This window comes from Somniosus microcephalus, chromosome 9 (assembly GCF_052327205.1).
Source record: "Somniosus microcephalus isolate GS21.2 chromosome 9, FLI_Smic_1.0, whole genome shotgun sequence".
Lineage (NCBI taxonomy): Eukaryota > Metazoa > Chordata > Chondrichthyes > Squaliformes > Somniosidae > Somniosus > Somniosus microcephalus.
In genome coordinates this window covers 11,553,065-11,573,015 of record NC_140995.1, presented here as the reverse complement: position 1 = coordinate 11,573,015, position 19,951 = coordinate 11,553,065, and the positions used below count along the sequence as shown (strand labels likewise).

Here is a 19,951-nt window from a genome sequence, read left to right as displayed (position 1 = left end):
CCCGCTCCAGACAGTCCCGGCAAGTGGAGTCGGAGCTCCGGCTCTAAATTCTGGGTTGACATCCAGTGGGATATTTGCGTCCGTGGGTGTGGGTGGCCCCCCCTCCTCGTATAGCTTGTGGGAGCCCGTAAAACCCTCCCGCCATAGGACTAACCACCCTAATGGCAGGTACAAAGATGGTTATGGTCACGGAAGGAGCGTTAATCACAGCCATAAATCCTTCCACCACTTCATACAGTTCCCCAAAGGGAACAGTGTGAAGACACGTATGACGACGACGACGTTGCTAAATAAATAAATGGAATGAAAAAAGTTCTTTCAGGGCTTTTAAAAATCTTTAAATTGCTTTAATTCTGTTTAAAACTACTTCAGATTCTTCAAAATAATGTAAACGTTTTTAAAAGTTTATAAAAGTTACCAAAAGCTTCATAAAAATACCAAAAACATATTTAAAATGCTGCTCTGCAAGTAAAAATGTTTTGCAGCTTGTGAGAAACATTGGCGGCGTGTCCTCTTAAACTGAGACCTCAAGGGGCGTGTCTCAGTTGCACAGCGCGCTCCAGGCTTCGCGCTGGCTGCACTCCTGGGCGGCGTGACGTCAGACGCTGCCCGGGATTCTTCTCTTTCAAAAAGGAATTCCAGGCGTCCCTGGAGGTGAACGGCAGGCGCGTCGGGTAAGTGCAGATCGGGGGCTTGCACGCGCGGCAAGCCCCCGACCCGAATTTCTGCCCAATATAAAAATACGTTAAAAAAGGCAAGTTTATTTTTAGCCCCGTAAAAAACTTTAATTATTTTTTTCAAAAAATTAAATTTTTGTTTCAAATATTTAATTTCATGTAATTTTAACTCATTTTAAAAACGTGATGGTTTTTCAAAAATTTATTTGATGTTTTAGTGTTTTTTAGGGGTGATCTCCATTCATATATTTGACAGGTCTATTTGTCAAAAGTATGAAGGGGGATTCCCTTCTCCCATTGGCTCGCCTGGCCCACGTGACCCCATGGACGCTTGCGAACCGCCTGCGCCCCTGGGATACCTGGGCCTCTGCCCGCGTGCACCAGGAGAGACCCAGGATCGGAAGAGTCCGGACCTACGGAACCCTCAGATAAGGGCGTAGATTTTTTCCCGATAGGAGGCCTCCGCACACAGGAAGCTTCCGGTCGGAAATCACGGGCCAACGTTTTCACCACTGCTGGGACTTTTTACGCATAAATATTGGACTTAGAGTAGTAACTCACGCTACATGGGGAGTCTGTAAAAATTCAGTAGGAAATCACTTGCTGAATCCGGTACTTATCACTCCTTGGTGGTCATTTTGATTTTGTGCGATAATGTAAAACGGGTGACAGCGAATCGGCAGCCAGTTTTACATCTCTCTCGGTCTTTATCAGGAGGGATGTAAAATGGGCTGCTGATTCACTATCACCCATTTTACACTACGGCACAAAGTCAAAATCTCCCCCCTTGAGTGTATCATTCATTGTTACAGTTACTATCCATACTAATTAGTATTAAATAGGATTACGTCGGATATACGTCACAGAAACAGGCCATTCGGCCCAACCAGTCCATGCCGGCGTTTATGCTCCACTCGAGCCTCCTCCCGTCTTTCCTCATCTAACTCTATCAGCGTAACCCTCTATTCCCTTCTCCCTCATATGCTTGTCCAGCCTCCCCTTAAATGCATCTATACTATTCACTTCAACCACTCCCTGTGGTCGCGAGTTCCACATTCTCACCACTCTCTGGGTAAAGAAGTTTCTTCTGAATTCCCTATTTGATTTCTTGGTGACTATCTTATATTGATGGCCTTTAGTTATGCTCTTCCCCACAAGTGGAAACATTGGCCCTGATTTTCTCCCAGCCGTCGGGCGGGTTTTCAGGCGTGTGGGGCGGGGGAAAATCCCGACTTTGGGGGTCCCGACATCATCCTGCCCAAAACCCCGCCCCACGCAAGTTTCAGGGGCGGCGGGTACCCGCCCCGCACTGGGACCCGCCGAAACCAGGTGGGAAGGGATTAGTGCCAATTAACTGCCTGTTAACAGGTAGTTAACAGGCAGTTTTTAGCCTAATCCCTATCTTCAGGGGTTTCGACTAGGTTTCCCGATGGCTCTAAACCACGCCAGGTAGAGCAGGCGGGCCGTCGGGTTGAAGGAGTTGGAGGGGTCCCAATGTCGGCGCTCAGGTGAGTGATGGGTGCATGAGTGCAAAGGTAAGTGTGTTTGGTGTGTCTGAAGTGTGTAAAGAACTTTTACTTACCTTTACTTACCTTCACAGCCTTTCTTCCTGTAGGTGTCGGGAGCCCATCACTCAGCCGGCACTTAAAGCTGAACGGCTGCGATCTGTGAAAAGTGACAGCCTTCAGCTTTGAGTGCTGCTGAGAGTTCTAACTGAGTCTGTGCAGAAGGACTCAGGTTAGAACTCAGACTGTCTGGCCCCAATTTTCGGCTTGTGTGGGAAATGGTCAGGTTTCCCCGAATGTGGGGTTTCTGACACACATAAAAAAGTGTCAGCCAGCTTCACACAATTTTCCCTCAAGTGGCCAATTAATTCCCAGCATGTGGGAAGCCTTGCTAATTGTCCTATTCGAGTCAGAAATCCCCACATTATGATGTCATCATTCGTGGTGCTTTCAAGGTCCATAGCAAGCACTGCATCCTCTGAAGGCTTCCAAACGAACCATACAGGATGGCTGAGGAGCCTGCAGCAGCTGTGGCCAGTGCCAGACCCCGAGCTGCCTCCAAATTCGATGAGGTTTCACTGCAGGCATTATTGGATGGGGTTAGGGCCCACAGGGAGGTCCTCTTCCCTAGGTCAAGGAGGAAGAGGCCTCCCACTGAGACCAATGCTGCATGGATGCAGGTGTCAACAGATGCCAACTCGCTGGGAGTCACCAGAAGAACCTTGGCATTACATCTCTAACTCCTTCCTTAACTCCCCCACAGTACCATCCAGAGCCCTAGTCCTCACTGTGGAGGAGGAAGAGGCTGTGCAGCAAGACTCCTCAGAGTAAGCTCCAACCTCTGAGGGCGCAGCGTCAGCAGAAGTAAGCGCACCCAGCACCAGTGCAGACACTCACACCTCGGGGGGACCTTCGGGACATAGAGTAGTGTTGTCACCTGGTGTTTCACAGCTCACAAGTGAGCCTCAGCAGATTCTGGAGACAGGGACAGCAGTGAAGAGTCCTCGTCGGAGGGCGCACAGACCAACACAGCCGTCCAAACACCAATCCGAGTGAACCAAATCATTAAACAATGCAAAGAAACCTACCTGGAACATTGGAACAAAATAACCGAAAGCCAAAGCAGATTAGAATGTTACCGGGCCCTAAAAAGAGAATATAAACTGGCAGACTACCTCACGACCATCAGAGACACAAAACAGAGACAGACCCTCACCAGGTACAGACTAAGCGACCACCAACTGGAAATTGAAAAAGGCAGATACAAGAAATCCTGGCAGCCTAGAGAGAATAGAATATGCGATCAATGTCTGGCCGGCGAGGTTGAAACAGAAATGCATTTCCTCCTAAAATGCGAAAAATTCAACACATCAAGAAACATATTATTCAACAAGCTAAGCCAAACAACCCCAGATTTCAAGGAATTGGATGACCTGTCAAAATTGAGATTAGTCCTGGGAGAAGGAGACAGACCATACCTTGGGGCCAAATATGTAACAACATGTCACAACCTGAGGACTGTTTAAAATTAAGACTGTTTAAAATTAATATTGAACGTACCAAATGAAGTACAAAGACTGTTCAAAATGAATATTGTTTAAAAGTAATATTGTATGTACCCAACAAATGTCAAATCGATTGACACCTACAAAATGTTTGAAAAAGTACCTTTTTGCTATGTAAGCTTTGGCAATATGGTTCTCTGTAAACTTTCATGCCAATAAAGCATTTGAATTTGAATTTGACTCTGCCAGCTCAGCTCAGCTGCGCTGCATGTCGACCCTCTGCCTCTGGGTCCATCCGCAAGAGAAGAGGTGATGGATCTCCATGCACAGATGCAGGAGTCTCTGGCAGGTTTTGTCTCCAGGGTCGCTGCGAGTGTGGAGCGAATGGACGAGCCCATAGCGACCATGAGCGGAGCCTTTGTGGAGTCATTGGCGCATGAACGCATCACCATGGAAAGTTTGGCAGCCTCCATGGAGGAGATAACTCGCCAGGGTACGGAAAACATGGTGAGTGCTCATAAGAGAATGACATCTCTTGAGGAGCGTTGGCCATCTGTTGAACAGAGAAACCAGATCTTCATAGAAGTCCTTCTGAGTAGGACTGCCAGTGCAGAAACGGGTCCCTATGGCCCCCTAAAGCGCAGCAAGGTGCTCTCAAGCCACTTCCAAGCACTGGCTCCTTCTGGCCTGTGCAGCTTCAGGTGAGTGAGCAGCAGCCTGGTGCTCCTGTTGCTGATCCTGCTGTTCCTGGTTCTGTTGCTGCTGCCTCTGCTGCTGGAGATCCTCTAATGGAAAGAAGGGAGGGAAAAAAAGGCGTCCCATGCTTCTCGTAGATGCCTCCACTGAGGAAGCGCTGAGTGAGGGTGGCAAGAGAGGCTTCCCAGGAGATCGCATTGGAGAAGTGTGTGAGGCTCCAACCTTCCACAGCTGTGCCTAAGCCTTGAAGAAGTAGCCCCAAGCCTGCAACAACAAGGTCCTTCAACATACAAGTGCTGTCCCTTTAAATCGCAACTTCTCCGAATGACCTGCAGCTGCAAGCAGGCAAGCTGGCAAGCTTCACGCCAGGTCTCATCAGCGGGGTTCCCCGCAGGCGTGTTTCAGGTGGGGAAAGCCCCAAATTCGCAATGGCCCCGGGAAATCTACTTCAACAAGGCAATAATTGGTCATTAGTGTTCCGACGACCAGTCCCGCCAGCGGCGGCCGGGACTGAAGCGGGTCGCGGAGAAACGGCGGTCCGAAAGTCGGACGGGGCGGGGAATCAGGTGGGGGGGGGGGGAGTCGCGACCCGCTTTTTCGGCGATTTTCGGCCCTCGGCCACCTGGAAAGCCGCCCGACGGCTGGCAGAAAATCGACCCCTCCGTGTTTCACAGCTTCAAACAGCTGTAAAACACTGATATTTCATCTGTCAAGAAATCTTGACAGATGAAATTGCAGTCTGCGATGTCACCTGTTGCCGGGTGGCCCTTAATTGGCCTGCTGAGCCCGCTGGGCGGACTCAACAAGGTCAATCAAGGGAAAATCGAGCGGATTGGCCGGACGTCGAAGTGGGCGGGTCAAAAACCCGAAAGTTGAAGTCCCGCCTTCTTCCCGACAGGTTCGGGAAAATTCAGCCCATTCTCTCTGTATCCACTCTATCAAAACCTCTCAAAATTTTCTATTAGGTCACCCCTCAGCCTTCTTTTTTCAAGGGAAAAGAGACCCAGCCTGTTCATCCTTTCCTGATATGTATACCCTCGCATTTCTGGTATCATCCTTGTAAATCTTCTCTGCACCCTCTCCAGTGCCTCTATATCCTTTTTATAATATGGCGACCAGAACTGTACACAGTACTCCAAGTGTGATCTAACCAAGGTTCAATAGAGGTTTAGCATAACTTCCCTACTTTTCAATTCTATCCCTCTAGAAATAAACCCTAGTGCTTGGTTTGCTTTTTTATGGCCTTGTTAACCTGTGGGGCAACTTTTAGTGATTTGTGTATTTGTACTCCGAGATCCCTTTGTTCCTCTACCCCACCTAGACTCGCACCCTCCAAGTGATAAGTGACCTCCCTATTCTTCCTACCAAAATGTAATACCTCACATTTATCTGTGTTGAACTTTATTTGCCAATTCTGCAAGTTTATTAATGTCCTCCTATAATTTGTTGCAGTCCTCCTCAGTATTGACTATCCCTCCCAATTTGGTGTCATCTGCAAATTTAGAAATTGTGTTTTTGATTCCAAAGTCTAAATCGTTAATGTAAATTGCGAACAGCAGTGGTCCCAGCACTGATCCTTGTGGAACACCACTACCCACCTTCTGCCACTGTGAATAGCTACCCTTTACCCCCACTCTCTGCTTTCTGTCCTGAAGCCAGCCAGCGATCCATTCTGCTACTTGTCCCCTGACTCCGCATTCTCTGACCTTAATCATTAGTCTATTATGGGGTAACTTATCGAAGGCCATTCTCTTTGCTTTCCCGTCACAATAATTAACATTTGTAATACTTACCGGCAATATTACTTACTGTTATCTACCCTTACTGGTTTAAAACGGCAGTCCCATTTTTTGTATTCGCTAAAATTTAATCTCTTAAGGTAATTTCAGTAGATTTCCCCACCATCAGTGGAAGGCTTAAGAAATACTTTTACCAATTCTTTATGGCCTAATTGTCAGTGAGGTACAAACATAGTGATTCATACTTTCCTTGTTTTGATTCTGATATAGTGTGTGGTGGGGTCCTGTGAAATCCTGTGCTTCTAGACCCTGCTCCTGGCAAGGACCTTTCTTGAGCCTTGCTAAATATTTAGCAAAGTAGTGGCAATTAATAATAATTTATTAATTGCCATTGTCTGTGCTGAGTTAGGGCTGCACTCGAAGTTATTCCACTTCGGGCCTTTGACAGCTGTCAGGGAGAAGGAACCCCTCTGGTTGTTAACCCCTCGCTTCTGTGAGGAGGATCCACCCCTAACTTGGGGGTCAGGGTTCGCTGCTTTAGGAGACTAAACACGCCGGTCAGTCTATCACTTTCTCAGTAATACACAAAGTCAGAAACTGTAAAATAAGTAAAATTTTATTAAGGTACCTGGACTTCACTCTGAGAAACCCAATTGCGTTTGCACACAAGTATGCCTCCCAAAGAGTGCCCCCCTTAGACTCACGGGGCTACAATATTTATACATTTTCATAAATTGCAAGTCATCATGAGAATACAGAAAACTAGGCGATCACACGCTGCACAAGTAATTTGTTTCTTTTTACAGAGTTCTGTTTAAAATTCACTTTTGCTTTCAACAAAATTCGACCATGAGACTGTCTCCAACAGTTATCTAAACATTCTGTTCCTGTCCTTTCTTATCTATGTGTACTGCATTCCCACAGCCCTGCATCAGTTTTTACATTTAAACTATTCACTGCATGTCAAGTAGTCCATCATGCCTTGCGAATCATTGGTACAGCAGTATGGGATTAATCCAGCTTAACATGGTGACTGTGAGAACAATAAAGGTAACCCAATCAATCCAAAGGCCATTCTTAAAGGAATCTGTAATAATTCAAATCTGTTTTCCTTTCAGTTCTCGTTGCTGTTTCGCCTGTTCTTTTTGACCTTCTGTAGGGGGTGGCGGGTGGCGCGTGCGCCCAGTCAGTTATGCCCCTGACTGTCTGTGAGCGGTTCGAATCGCTCCCACGCCCCTGGGTTCTAGACACTGGATTTAGGTACAGGCGGCGATACAGAAAATCGAGTAGACAAGTAGTTTGGTGTAAGAAAACCAAGATTTTATTAAACAGAAATAGAACACAGTCTAATGAGAAGTCACTGGTGTAAAATACAGGGCAAATGCAAAATTATTATACTTATACAGGGAATGGGGAACACACGGCACATCGAGGGAAAGCAACTACTTTAACAATCCCCTTATCCTTATCCCATCCCCTATACCTAACTAGATTGAGCTATGAGGGGTCAGAATTCATGCTCACCAATCCAAAACAAACCTGTCGTTTTAGCAATCGCGAGTTTTGAGGTCTGGTCTTCTGCCCTTTTAGGTACACTGTCGCCACGTGGTCTCAGGGCGCGGTGCTGGAGCAGCTGCTGCGACACACCTTTCTTCTCCTCAGCTACCGTCGGCATCTCGTCGCGATAGGTTTTCTTCTTCTTCTCCCTCGGGCGGTCGTCGGCGGTAACGTTATGTTTATCAGACAGTTGGCAGTCTTTACTGCTTAGATTTTACTACCCATGCTTCCAATGCCAGTTTATTCATCGTGGCGTGGACACCTGCGTTTATTCGCAGTGTTCCACAAGATGTTTCCCCCAAGCGTCAGCTTATAACCAGGCGCTTGGCCTTCATCAATACGTCTTTCGCTGCTCTGCTCTGCTCTTATTGAGTTGTTACCTACTTCTTCGTCTCGTCTCGTCTCGCCCCCTTTTTGCGGCCTGGGTTTCCTGTATGACTTTGGACTTGGGTCTCGTTCCCCTCCCCAGCGACTGGTATGGTTGTCCTTGACTGCTGAAATCTTACCGCGGGGAGCGAGGAGAGAACCCGCCACGAGGCCAGGGCATGAGTACGGGCGGCGGCAGCCCAAGGCCCGACAAGAGGTCGAGAGCAGAGTGAGAGTCAAGCCAAGAGAGTGATTGCTACAGGGGGCCTACAGTTATACCCGTTGCTTCAACTCCTAGCTGCGCGCCAAATCAGGTCAGTCCATTGTTTCACTTTTGGCGGGCTTCTTAACATGATTATACCAATCTAAGTTAACTGGTTTTTAGATGGCCGTTTATCGCACCTGATGGCCTTAATGTCCGGATTGTATTGTCATTAATGCATTCTGATCGGCCTGTCCAGCCTTGATGGCTCCCTTGAGCTGTTTCCGATTATTTATGCGGACAAACTAATGGCCTCATGTATAGGCCTGACTGGGGTTGATCTGTCTACGATCTGACGTAATGCATATTCAGTGTAACTGTCTGGGCTTCAAAACACAAAGCCCCTTTTCACAAAAACTGCATTTTAAGTTTCGATTTCCCAAAGCTGCTTGTGCTGCCACAGAGTCCAAGCTTTTAAAATCTTGCAGGCTTTTGGTCACGAGGTGCGGCCGCCATCTTTTGGGCACCCTTTTTAATGTCCATGCAGGGTCCCTTTTATTAATAACCTTGGGGAATGTGGGAATTTTGCGAATCCTACACCTTCCTTTGTTATTCTGAGGCTGATTATTTTTCCAAAGCTATTTGTATTTAATTTTTGTTAATAAAACCCAAAACATCCTTTGAATACAGCCAGTGGCATACATAACTAAGGAAAGATATTCTGTAATTTTGATGTACAGGTTGAGCGTCTCAAATTCGGCAACCTCGGGACCGAGACCGAGCCGGTTTTCGGGTTTTTACGGACTTCGGAATGTGTTTCTGATGTCCGAAGTTCGGAAACGTCCGAGCCCAGGTTGCGATATTTCCGGACATCAGAAACACGTGCCGAGTCCGGAAATGCCTGGGCCCAGGTTCCGCTATTTCCGGATTTTGGTGAGCCTCCCTCAGGGTGTCCGGAACATTTTACGGATTCTGGAACTCCGGATTTGGGACGCTCAACCTGTGCTAGTGAAAATTATAAGTGATTCATAATAGTACAACTGATGTTGGATAATGTTTGGTTGGAACAATAGGTGGCACTTTACATATACTGACACAATACGAACGACAAAGCTATCGTTACCTATTCAGGATTAATCGTTGTGGGAATTTTAGGCCCTGAATTTGATGGCGGAGGCGGGATGGGGGCGGGAGAGCTGGTTTCCAAGTTCCGGTCCTGCTCCCAGTTGCCTCCGCTCTGCAGATGTGATTTTCCCTTGATTGGCCTTGTTCAGCCTGCTTTTCACAAACATCAGACTCAAAACACGCCAGGCCAGGTAAAATTAGAAGTAAGCCTCAAAAATTCTCTTAGATTGGCTCCTAACAAGTGGCTGAATTGTCTCTCCCCGCCGCTTGGTGTCGGGTCAGTTCTGCGCTGACAGACCCGACATCTGGGAGACTCGCGTGGAGGCGGGTTGACAGCGGGTTTCCTGAGAGTGAAGCCAAGATGGCTGCCACCTCTGCTACCAAGGGGTGGGGGGGGGGGTGCGGGGTGGGGGGAACTAAAGTTGGAGGATCGTAGGACACAGGTTGGAATGTCAAGTTGGGGGGAAGTTGCAAAGACAGGGTGCGGCGAGACCTTTGGAGAGATTTGTAAATGAAGCCAAACATTTTGTGTTTGGCGCACTGGAGACTGGAAAGGAGTGGATGTCAGCGAGGGCAGTGGTGATAAGGGGATGAGACTCAATATGGCATAAGATACAGTGCTGCAGTTTTGGGCAAGTTGGAGTTTGCATAGGGAGCAGTTCGGGAGGACGGTGAGGAAGGTGTTCAAGAAGCTGAGTCTTGAAGTAACGACGGCGTGGATAAGGCCTTTGGCAGTGGAGAGAGTGTGATGGAGGAAGTGGACAATGCTGCAGAGGTGAAAGCAGGCTGGTTTTTGATGATGGACATGATATGGAACTTGAACCTCAGCTCAGGACACTAAAGTTGCACGCCATCTGGCGCAGCCTGATGGAGCAGCCGTGGAGCAGGATAAAGTTAGGATCAAGAGTATGGTGGCTTTGGCAGGAGATGAATACAATGGCCTCAGTATTCAACTGGAGGAAGTTATGGCTCATCTGCAACCTGATATCAGGCACACTGACAGCACAGACATAGCTATGGAATCGAGGGTGTTGATGTAGAGGTAGAGCTGGGTGTTGTTGGGATGAATAAGGAACCTGACTCCACTCGTACTGTACTGAGCATTGTAAAAGCACAGAACACATGCCATTCTTAATAGGTGGCGGACTGCTTCTCTCTTTAATTTGTTTATAAGTTTCCTTATTCAGTGTGTCTCCAGCATCACAACAGTATTCCCATTTTGAATTGGCACGGCCATTCCAGCTGCTTAGGAATTCGAAACACGCGTGGGGGACCGGACGGGGGAGGCGCTGGAAAATTTTGGGTGACTGACAGCACTTTGGTTAACTGTAGTGTAGGTCTCAGTAAGAACAATTCAAAACCTAAATTTACAGGGAAATTCCGGGCTTTAATTTCTAATAATCTAGATATATTAATGATCCATCTTAGCACTACCGGGGTTATATCGATTGCAGCTGCAGTAATGTCTACACGTATAGACATGGCATGTGATGTCGACATTACAACAGTGACTACACTTCAAAAAGTACTTCATTGGCTGTAAACAGTTTTGGGACATCCTAAGGTAGTGAAAGACGCTTTATAAACGCAAATCTTTCTTTCTTTTTCTTTTACGTGCACTTGTGCCTCTGAGCTGCTTTCAGACTTCAGGGCTGGTGTAACAATCTGCTTCACTCTCTCGGTTAATATTCTCCTTGCTTCCCATGGAGAAATTCTTACATTTTTTTCGACTAATCACTAAATTGGTGTAATCCTTTCAGAATGGAACACCTATTATTCCTATTATATTGGCTGTTACAGCCTCATGAGGAAAAGGACATTGCTATTTAGTTCTTGAGCGATGGTTCGCTGACTTTACACTCTTGGCAAGGAGACACGCTGGCCAGGAAATTCTGGGCTGCGCTGACGACGATTTTCTGACCAATTAAACATAAGAAATAGGAGCAGGAGCAGGCCATTCGGCCCCTCGAGCCTGCTCCGCCATTTAATGAGATGATGGGCTGATCCGATTTTGGCCTCAACTCCACTTTCCTGCCCGCTCCCCATAACCCTTGACTCCCCTGTTGCTCAAACATCCGTCTATCTCAGCCTTAAATATATTCAATGACCCAGCCTCCACATCTCTCTGGGGTAGAGAATTCCAAAGATTCACGACCCTCTGAGAGAAGAAATTCCTCCTCATCTCCTTCTTAAATGGGCGACCCCTTATTCTGAGACTATGCCCCCTCGTTCTAGATTCCCCCACGAGGGGAAACATCCTCTCAGCATCTACCCTGTCAAGCCCCCTCAGAATCTTATGTTTCAATAAGATCACCTCTTATTCTTCTAAACTCCAATGAGTATAGGCCCAACCTGCTCAACCTTTCCTCATAAGACAACCCCTTCATCTCAGGAATCAACCTGGTGAACCTTCTGTGAACTGCCTCCAATGTAAATATATCCCTCCTTAAAATAATTGTGGCCAGGGAAGTGTACGGAGTCTCTGATATGTGATCTTGTTGGATGACGAGGAGGAGCACCAAGTCAGCAAACGCTCCTTTAGGCGTATACTGTAGTAGGGGTTTCGATGAGCTGTTGCTGCAGGCTTTAATCAAACAAACAAGCACATGATTCCACTATAACTGCAATCGGGAGATGCCAAAACACCAGGTGCAGAGCCACGGGTCAGTATGTTCATCTGTGGTGAAGCAAATTACGTCACTTATAACTCACATCTGGGTGAAAGAGAGAATTGCATCATTCAAAACGACACACAGGCTTTAGGGGTTACTTGTCCAACTTTGTGATTCCAACAGAGATAATCTAAAATTGGGTAGAAAATATGACTTTATTATTGTATTACATCTGGTATATGGTATATAATTGCTAAGTAAAATTTCTATCAATATTTGGTATTTTGGTGGGAAATTAAATACGATGCTTCTGGTGCTTTAGTAGAAGGCAGCACGCTGAATTCCTGCCAGTTATTTCACATCGTGTTGAAGTTAACTAAAAGCTACTTTAACCTGCCAATGCCTCTGTGCAATTTTGCAGCACAACTGCTGAAGTCCATTATTCTGACCACCTTTACCTCCCGCTACCTGGTGCAGAAATGTCGATGTCACATTGCAGTCAGAGTCCCAGTCCATGAATACAGAGTGAAATGCCGCAGCTCTTTTACGTTATGCAGTTCATTTCCGCTAAAGTTTAATTTGTCATTTCAGGCTAACTGGCGTTGGTCAGTTTTTATTCAACAACTTAGTGTAACTGGAAATAAAAACTGGGAGAGATGTAGAAGGGGCGGCTGAATCATTAGCGCCTGTTTCACACTGTCACCCGAAGTCAAAATTACCCCCGAGATCTTTTAAAACGCCCATAAATTGTAATAATGTATCTTTGTCGACATAATGGGAAAAATTAGAAATGCACTAATAATTGCTTGGCCCACTTGTAAACTGAACGCATTTGTTTGTGATCTCAGGTACAGGCAGGCAAGTTCAAGCTTTGGGGTGTGTCCTGCCCACTGTGTACCCATACATACAGGATCGTGTTTTGATTTGCATGCAACGAGATGTACACAGTAAATATCAGCTCTGAACCATGTCCCTGTGAATGTAAGGAAGAGAAAGTTATCTGTTGCTGAATGTTACAGCGAGCTACATCGGGTGTCCAGCACAGGAACAGGCCATTCGGCCCAGCTGCTCCGTGCTGGCATTTATGCTCCACACGAGCCTCCTCCCACCCCACTTCACATCCTTCTATTCCCTTCTCCCTCGTGTGCTTGTCCAGCCTCCCCTTAAATGCATCGATACTATTTGCCTCAACCACTCCCTGTGGCAGTGAGTTCCACAGTCTCACCACCCTCTGGGTAAAGAAGTTTCTCCTGAATTCCCCTTTAGATTTATGAGTGGCGATCTTATATTGATGGCCAATGTTCCCCTGTAAGCTGCATGGCTGTGTGGCAGTGCAGCGCTCCAGGGAACCCACGCAGCTGGCTTTTCAATACAAAAACCACGCATGCGCTGTATTTCGAATGGCCCGCGCACCCCCTTAAAGGGGCCATGACCTCTGGTTTTGGACTCCCCCCACAAGTGGAAACATTTTCTCTACGTCTACCCTATCAAACTCTTTCATTATCTTAAAGACCTCTATCAGGTCACCTCTCAGCCTTCTCTTTTCTAGAGAAAAGAGCCCCAGCCTGTTCAACCTTTCCTGATAGGTGATGTAAGAAAACTACGAGGCACTTGGTCTAAGCGTTAAACAAAGCTTTAATCAACTGTTTTACAACATGGAGGTCTAGTTGTGTCCTTCACTAGTTCCTGTTAAGAATGTCCTGCACAAGCTGGGCCCGTGCCCAAGTATTTATACTCTCCCTGGATAGCGCCACCCGCAGGCCGCTTAGTTGATTCATGTCAATAGGTATATCCTTTCAGTTCTGGTATCACCCTTGTGAATCTTTTTTGCACCTTCTCCAGTGCCTCTGTATCCTTTCCATAATATGGAGACCAGAACTGTGCGCAGTGCTCCAATGTGGTCTAACCAAGTTTAGCATAACTTGAAGCAAGTAAAGGTTTTTGTTTTTAATATTCCTTTTCAAAACAAAACTAGCAGCAGCTTGGCAGGACCCCAGTCTCACAAGGACAGGGATCCAGTTCTGTTATATTCTGTGTTCGTGTCATTTCACCCACTTGATGTCCACAGAACTTGGGTGCGGTTATTAGTCACTCACTGAAAGAATCCACACAACGTGAAGCTGTTATCAAGAAGGCGAATGAAGTTCTGGGAATCATCTCAAGTGCACTTGATCATAAGTTGACATAAGTTATTGTGACCTCATTGTCAAGACAAAATTTAGTATGCTGTTTGTAGTCTCGGGGCTGTTTGTCTTCAACAGCATTGGAGATTGTTTGGGGAAAGAGCCACAACGATGATTCTGGGATATGAGTTATGAGGAGAGGCTCACGAAACTGAACTTGTTTTCACTGGAGTAAAGGTCGAGAGGAGGCATGAGCCAGGTTTTTGAAATGCTGAGAGGGAAGGAGAACGCAAATTCAAGCAGGTCCATTTTGAAAGTTTTTACAGAGCACTAGAGGACATTAGCATAAAATTAACAAACCTCAATCAAGGCATGAGATTAGATCGCGGGAGAAATTCATTATTGGGCCGTTTGGGGCGCTTACTTTTAAAAGTTGAGAAAATTAGCGCCAGGCACGAATGGTTCTCAAATTTAAAAAAAATTCAGTTTCGCACTCCAGGAAGAAAGTGGATCAAGCGCTAAATCAAGCGCTCCACTTCCTTCCTGGAGCAGGCGGGCGGTAGGTGAGCAGCTCTGTACACTGGGCTGTGCAGCGCTGCCGCGTTGGAAGGCTCCTTCCCTCCCTTAAAGGGAAGGGCCATCGCTGCAGGCTCTGCAAGGGGAAAACTTACCTGGTCCCCAACGGCAGCTGTGGTCCGGCCCAACGCACTGCAGCAGAGTGCCGGGCTGATCGATCGCTGGCCAAGACAGATGAAAAAACAAGAGAAAGAGCATTTGATTATTTTTTCCCCTACCTCGGCCACCTTGCCTTTAAGCATCGCCCCCAAAGCGCCTGGCCTCCCGATGGACGCTTCCGGCAGCTGCCGGTGTTCCCGCCTGGCGATGTTGCAGGGGGCAGAACCGAAGTTTGGGTCCGGGGCGCTGATGGGGGCGAAGCGCACGGCGATAACGTCACGATCTCCGGGCGAAGGAGATCGGGGCGCAGCGCCGTACCGCCGCCGCAAACCTCCTGCCGAATTTAGCAGGAGGCGATATTCTCGCCGCGCCTGGGCGGTAAGCGGTTAGCACCCCCTTATCGCAACCCCTCCCACCCCCCGGGGCAATAACGGGAGGCCCAAATTCTCCCCCAAAGATTTTCCCTCCTGATTGTTTGTGGAGAACAGACACCCGGCAAAAATAACTAACGTTGTGCCAACTTTAAAATCTTCTGAAAGAACTGTGTGCATATCTGGTTAGGGAACAGGATGAGAGTTTGCAGGTAAAAACAGAAAGAGGTGATTGAATGCTATGTTCAACTCATTGGGTCCTGAGCTGCTGGTACCACAGCCAAGGATGAAGAATGAAGGGCAGATGTAGAGCTAGAGATATATGTTTGATTTATATTTAGGGTTGGGGAGGGAGACATGGACCATGTACAGCAGGCACCTCAAAGCACTGGAGAGGTACCACCAACGCTGCCTCCGCAAGATCCTGCAAATCCATTGGCAGGATAGGCGCACCAACGTCAGTGTTCTCGCTCAGGCCAACATCCCCAGCATCGAAGCTTTGACCACGCTCGATCAGCTCCGATGGACGGGTCACATCATCCGCATGCCCGATACTAGACTCCCAAAACAAGCGCTTTACTCGGAGCTCCGACACAGCAAGGGAGCCCCAGGTGGGCAGAGGAAACGCTTCAAGGACACCCTCAAAACCTTCTTGAAAAAGTGCAACATCCCCCCACCGACACCTGGGAATCCCTGGCCCAAGACCGCACAAAGTGGAGGAGAAGCATCCGGGAAGGCGCCGAACACCTCGAGTCTCTTCACTGGGAGCAAGCGGAAACCAAGCGCAAGCAGCTCAAGGAGCGCACGTCAACCCAAGCACCCCACCCACCCACCCCTTCAACCACCGTCTGCCCCACCTGTGACAGAGACTGTAGGTCCCCCATTGGACTCATCAGTCACCTGAGAACTCATTTTTAATGTGGAAGCAAATCATCCTTGGTTCCGAGGGACTGCCTAAGAAGAAGAAGGCGGCCAAGGATGAAGAATGTAGGGCAGATATAGAGCTAGATATATATGTCTGATTTACATTTAGGGTTGGGTAGGGAGAATCTTTGTAGAATCTTTCTTCAAGAGATTGAATGGGCTGGATACAGTACATAATAGAGCTGGCTGGCTCTGGAAGGAATGGCTTGGAGTGACCTCTTTTTATTCCATGTTTTCTTACGATACGACTGTGGAGAACATGGGGAGGGAACCCACTGGCATCTGTGAATAGAGTTTGCTGACAGTGAACAAGGAGATGATGAGTGCGGTCAAACAAACCCTACGCACAGCAGTCATGGGTCAGTTTCACATTTTTGACTATAATGAACTGCCTTGTGTGCATTGCAATGCATATAGGAAACTGAAAATGGGTTAAAATCAGGTGCAATGTGCCGTTCAAATGGGATGAAAATTGCACTCAGCTTGCACAAAATGTGAGTACCGAGCAGAGAATGTTTTCCATTATCTTGTACCAAACAACTGACCCCCCCATGCCTTGCTCATAACAAATCCTTAAAAGAAAGTCTTGACAACAGGAGCCTATTGAAAAATCAACCAGTTACAAAGAATTGGGATTAACTTTGATGTCCTTTTTGTTTTCTTCTGCTTATATCTGTAATTTCTTCTGAATATTGTCATTAACCAGTATGTACTAATGACATCACCAGGGGAACTGACGGAGGGAGTTACTGAGACAGACAGGGTGACAAAGATGAATGAAAATAAACGGTTAAAGCCGAAGCACCCCTGTGTTATTGGCTCCAACTCTGTTAACAGTGTGAGGAAGCTGAATTAACATTAGTAGAGATACAGTCATTAACCCCAGGGAGCTTCAGTGAGCTTGTCACTTCAGCAGTGTGTCTTAAGTCAGCTCTCTTCCTCTTTCAAACAATGTAATTCTTCCAAACCAGCTCCCCTAACGATGTCATCGGCACTCATTGTTGAAATCAAAATGGTTAGAATCATGAGGCATATAAATAGCAGAAGGGTAGTAAGAGAAGGGGAGTGGCCGATTAGGGTCCAAAAAGGAGACCTATGCACGGAGGCAGAGGGTATGGCTGAGGTACGAAACGAGTACTTTGTATCTGTCTTCACCAAGGAAGAGGATGCTGCCATAGACATAGTGAAGGAGGAGGTAGTGGAGAGACTTGATAGGATAAAAATTGATTAAGAGGAGGTATTAGAAAGGCTGGCTGTACTTAAAGTAGATAAATCACCAGGAGGGGATGGGATGCATCCTAGGATGCTGAGGAAATTGAGGGCGGAAATTGCGGAGGTACTGGCCATAATATTCCAATCCTCCATAGATACGAGGGCGGTGCCAGAGGACTGGAGAATTGCAAATGTTACACCATTGTTCCAAAAAAAAAGGGTGTAAAGATAAACCCAGCAACTACAGGCCAGTCAGTTTAACCTCAGTAGTGGGGAAGCTTTTAGAAACATAAAAAGGATATAGAGGCACTGGAGAGGATGCAGAGAAGATTTACAAGGATGATACCAGAAATACGAGGGTATACCTATCAGGAAAAGATGAACAGGCTGGGTCTCTTTTCTCTTGAAAAAAGGCTGAGGGGTGACCTAATAGAGGTCTTTAAAATTAGGAAAGGTTTTGATAGAGTGGATACAGAGAGAATGGGCTGGATTTTATCAATGGAGGCGAGTAGGAGGCGGGACTCCCACTTTTGGGGTTGTAGTCCCGCCTCCATCGAGTTGTGGCCAACCCACTCGATTTTCCCTTGATTGACCTTGTTGAGCCCGCCCAGCAGGCTCAGCAGGCCAATTAAGGGCCACCCGGCAACAGGTGACATCACAGATTGACATTTCATCTGTCAAGAGCTTTTGACAGATGAAATATCAGCGTTTGACAGCTCTTTGAAGCTGTCAAACACTGACAATCTGTACTCCAAGTTAATTCCTTCCTCTCAGGCTGATTTAAAGATCTCTCCAGAACAGAAAGCTGAGGCTGCAACTTTTGACAGCTCGCAGCCATTCTGCTTTCTGTGCCGGTGAGATGAGGGACTCCCGAGACCTGAAGGAAAGAAGCCTGCATTAGTAAATAAAGGTAATTAAAACTTATTTAAACACTTTACACACACCAAACACACTTCCCTCTGCACTCATGCACCCATCACTCACCTGAACACCGGACATCTCGAACCCTCCAAGCCCTTCAGCCCGACGGTCCGCCTCGCTAACTTGGCGTGGTTTGGAGCCGTCGGGCGGCCCACACTTCAGGGCTAAAAATAGGGATTAGGCCAAAAACTGCCTGTTAACTACCTGTTAACAGGCAGTTAATTGGCACTAATCCCCTTCCCGCCTCGGGGAGGCGGCTCCCAGCACAGATCGGGTACCCGCCTCCTGGGAAACAGGCATGGGGGTGGATTGGGGGCGGGATGGGTTCATGCCCCCTGATTTCACGATTTTAACACCCCACACGCCTCCATTCCCGCCTCCACGGCCCTGGGAAATTCTAGCCCAATTTTTCCACTTGTGGGGAAGAGCATAACTAGAGGCCATCAATATAAGATAGTCACCAAGAAATCCAAAAGGGAATTCAGAAGGAACTTCTTTACCCAGAGAGTGGTGAGAATGTGGAACTCACTACCACAGGGAGTGGTTGAAGCGAATAGTATGGAGGCATTTAAGGGGAGGCTGGACAAGCACATGGGGGAGAAGGGAATAGAGGGTTACGCTGATAGATTTAGATGAGGAAAGACGGGAGGAGGCTCGAGTGGAGCATAAACGCCGACATGGACTGGTTCGGCCAAATGGCCTGTTTCTGTGCCGTATATCCGATGTAATCCTATGTAAACGGTAATCAGGGACAAAATTAACCGTCACTTGGACAAGTGTGGATTAATTAAGGAAAGCCAGCATGGATTAGGTAAAGGCAAATAGATTTTAACCAACTTGATTGAGTTTTTTGATAAGGTAACAGAGAGGGTTGATGAGGGCAATGCGGTCGATGTGGTGTACATGGGCTTCCAAAAGGCGTTCGACAAAGTGCCACATAATAGGCTTGCCAGCAAAGTTGAAGCCCATGGAATAAAAGGGACAGTGGCAGCATGGATACGGAATTGGCTAAGTGACAGGAAACAGAGAGTAATGGTGAATGGTTGTTTTTCAGACTGGAGGAAGGTGTTCCCCAGGAGTTGGTTCTAGGACCACTGCTTTTCTTGATATATATTAATGACTTGGAGGAGGGTTTCCTCCGGTCCCCCAAGCTCCCCGCCCATCAAACCCCCCACCATATAAAGGCCCCCGGGGTTTGGAATCGGACCCCTGGGATCGGACACCCCCGGGACCAGGGATCGGACTGCGCCACCCACCCCCCCGGATCGGACAGACCACCCCCCCCCCGCCCCCGGGTCGGGAATAGGCTCCCCTCTGGGGTCATGGATCGGACCTACCGGGTCCTGAGGCATGCTCTGGAATGCTCCCCCCCAGACTGAAAGCATTTATTTCCAACACCTTCTTCTTCTTCTTAGGCAGTCCCTCGGAACCGAGGATGACTTGCTTCCACACTAAAAATGAGTTTGCAGGTGACTGATGAGTCCAATGCGGGACCTACAGTCTCTGTCACAGGTGGGGCAGACGGTGGTTGAAGGGGCGGGTGGGTGGGGTGCTTGGGTTGACGTGCGCTCCTTCCGCTGTTTGCGCTTGGTTTCCGCTTGCTCCCGGCGAAGAGACTCGAGGTGTTCGGCGCCTTCCCGGATGCTTCTCCTCCACTTTGTGCGGTCTTGGGCCAGGGGTTCCCAGGTGTCAGTGGGGATTTTGCAATTTTTCAAGGAGGCTTTGAGGGTGTCCTTGAAGT

At 47.6% G+C, this 19,951-nt stretch overlaps 1 long non-coding RNA gene across 2 annotated transcripts in view; it reads right to left on the bottom strand.

The window, feature by feature from the left end:
- The window catches only part of LOC147112255 (uncharacterized), a 106,168-nt gene that overhangs the window by 24,154 nt on the left and 62,063 nt on the right, over positions 1-19,951 (bottom strand). Inside the window, exon 3 of one of the 2 annotated variants that reach the window (XR_015079468.1) lies at positions 12,029-12,174. The exons of the other annotated variant lie outside the window; for it this stretch is intronic. This is a non-coding gene — a long non-coding RNA (uncharacterized LOC147112255). Of the gene's footprint in view, positions 1-12,028; positions 12,175-19,951 lie in introns of those variants that run through there. 2 annotated transcript variants of the gene reach the window in all.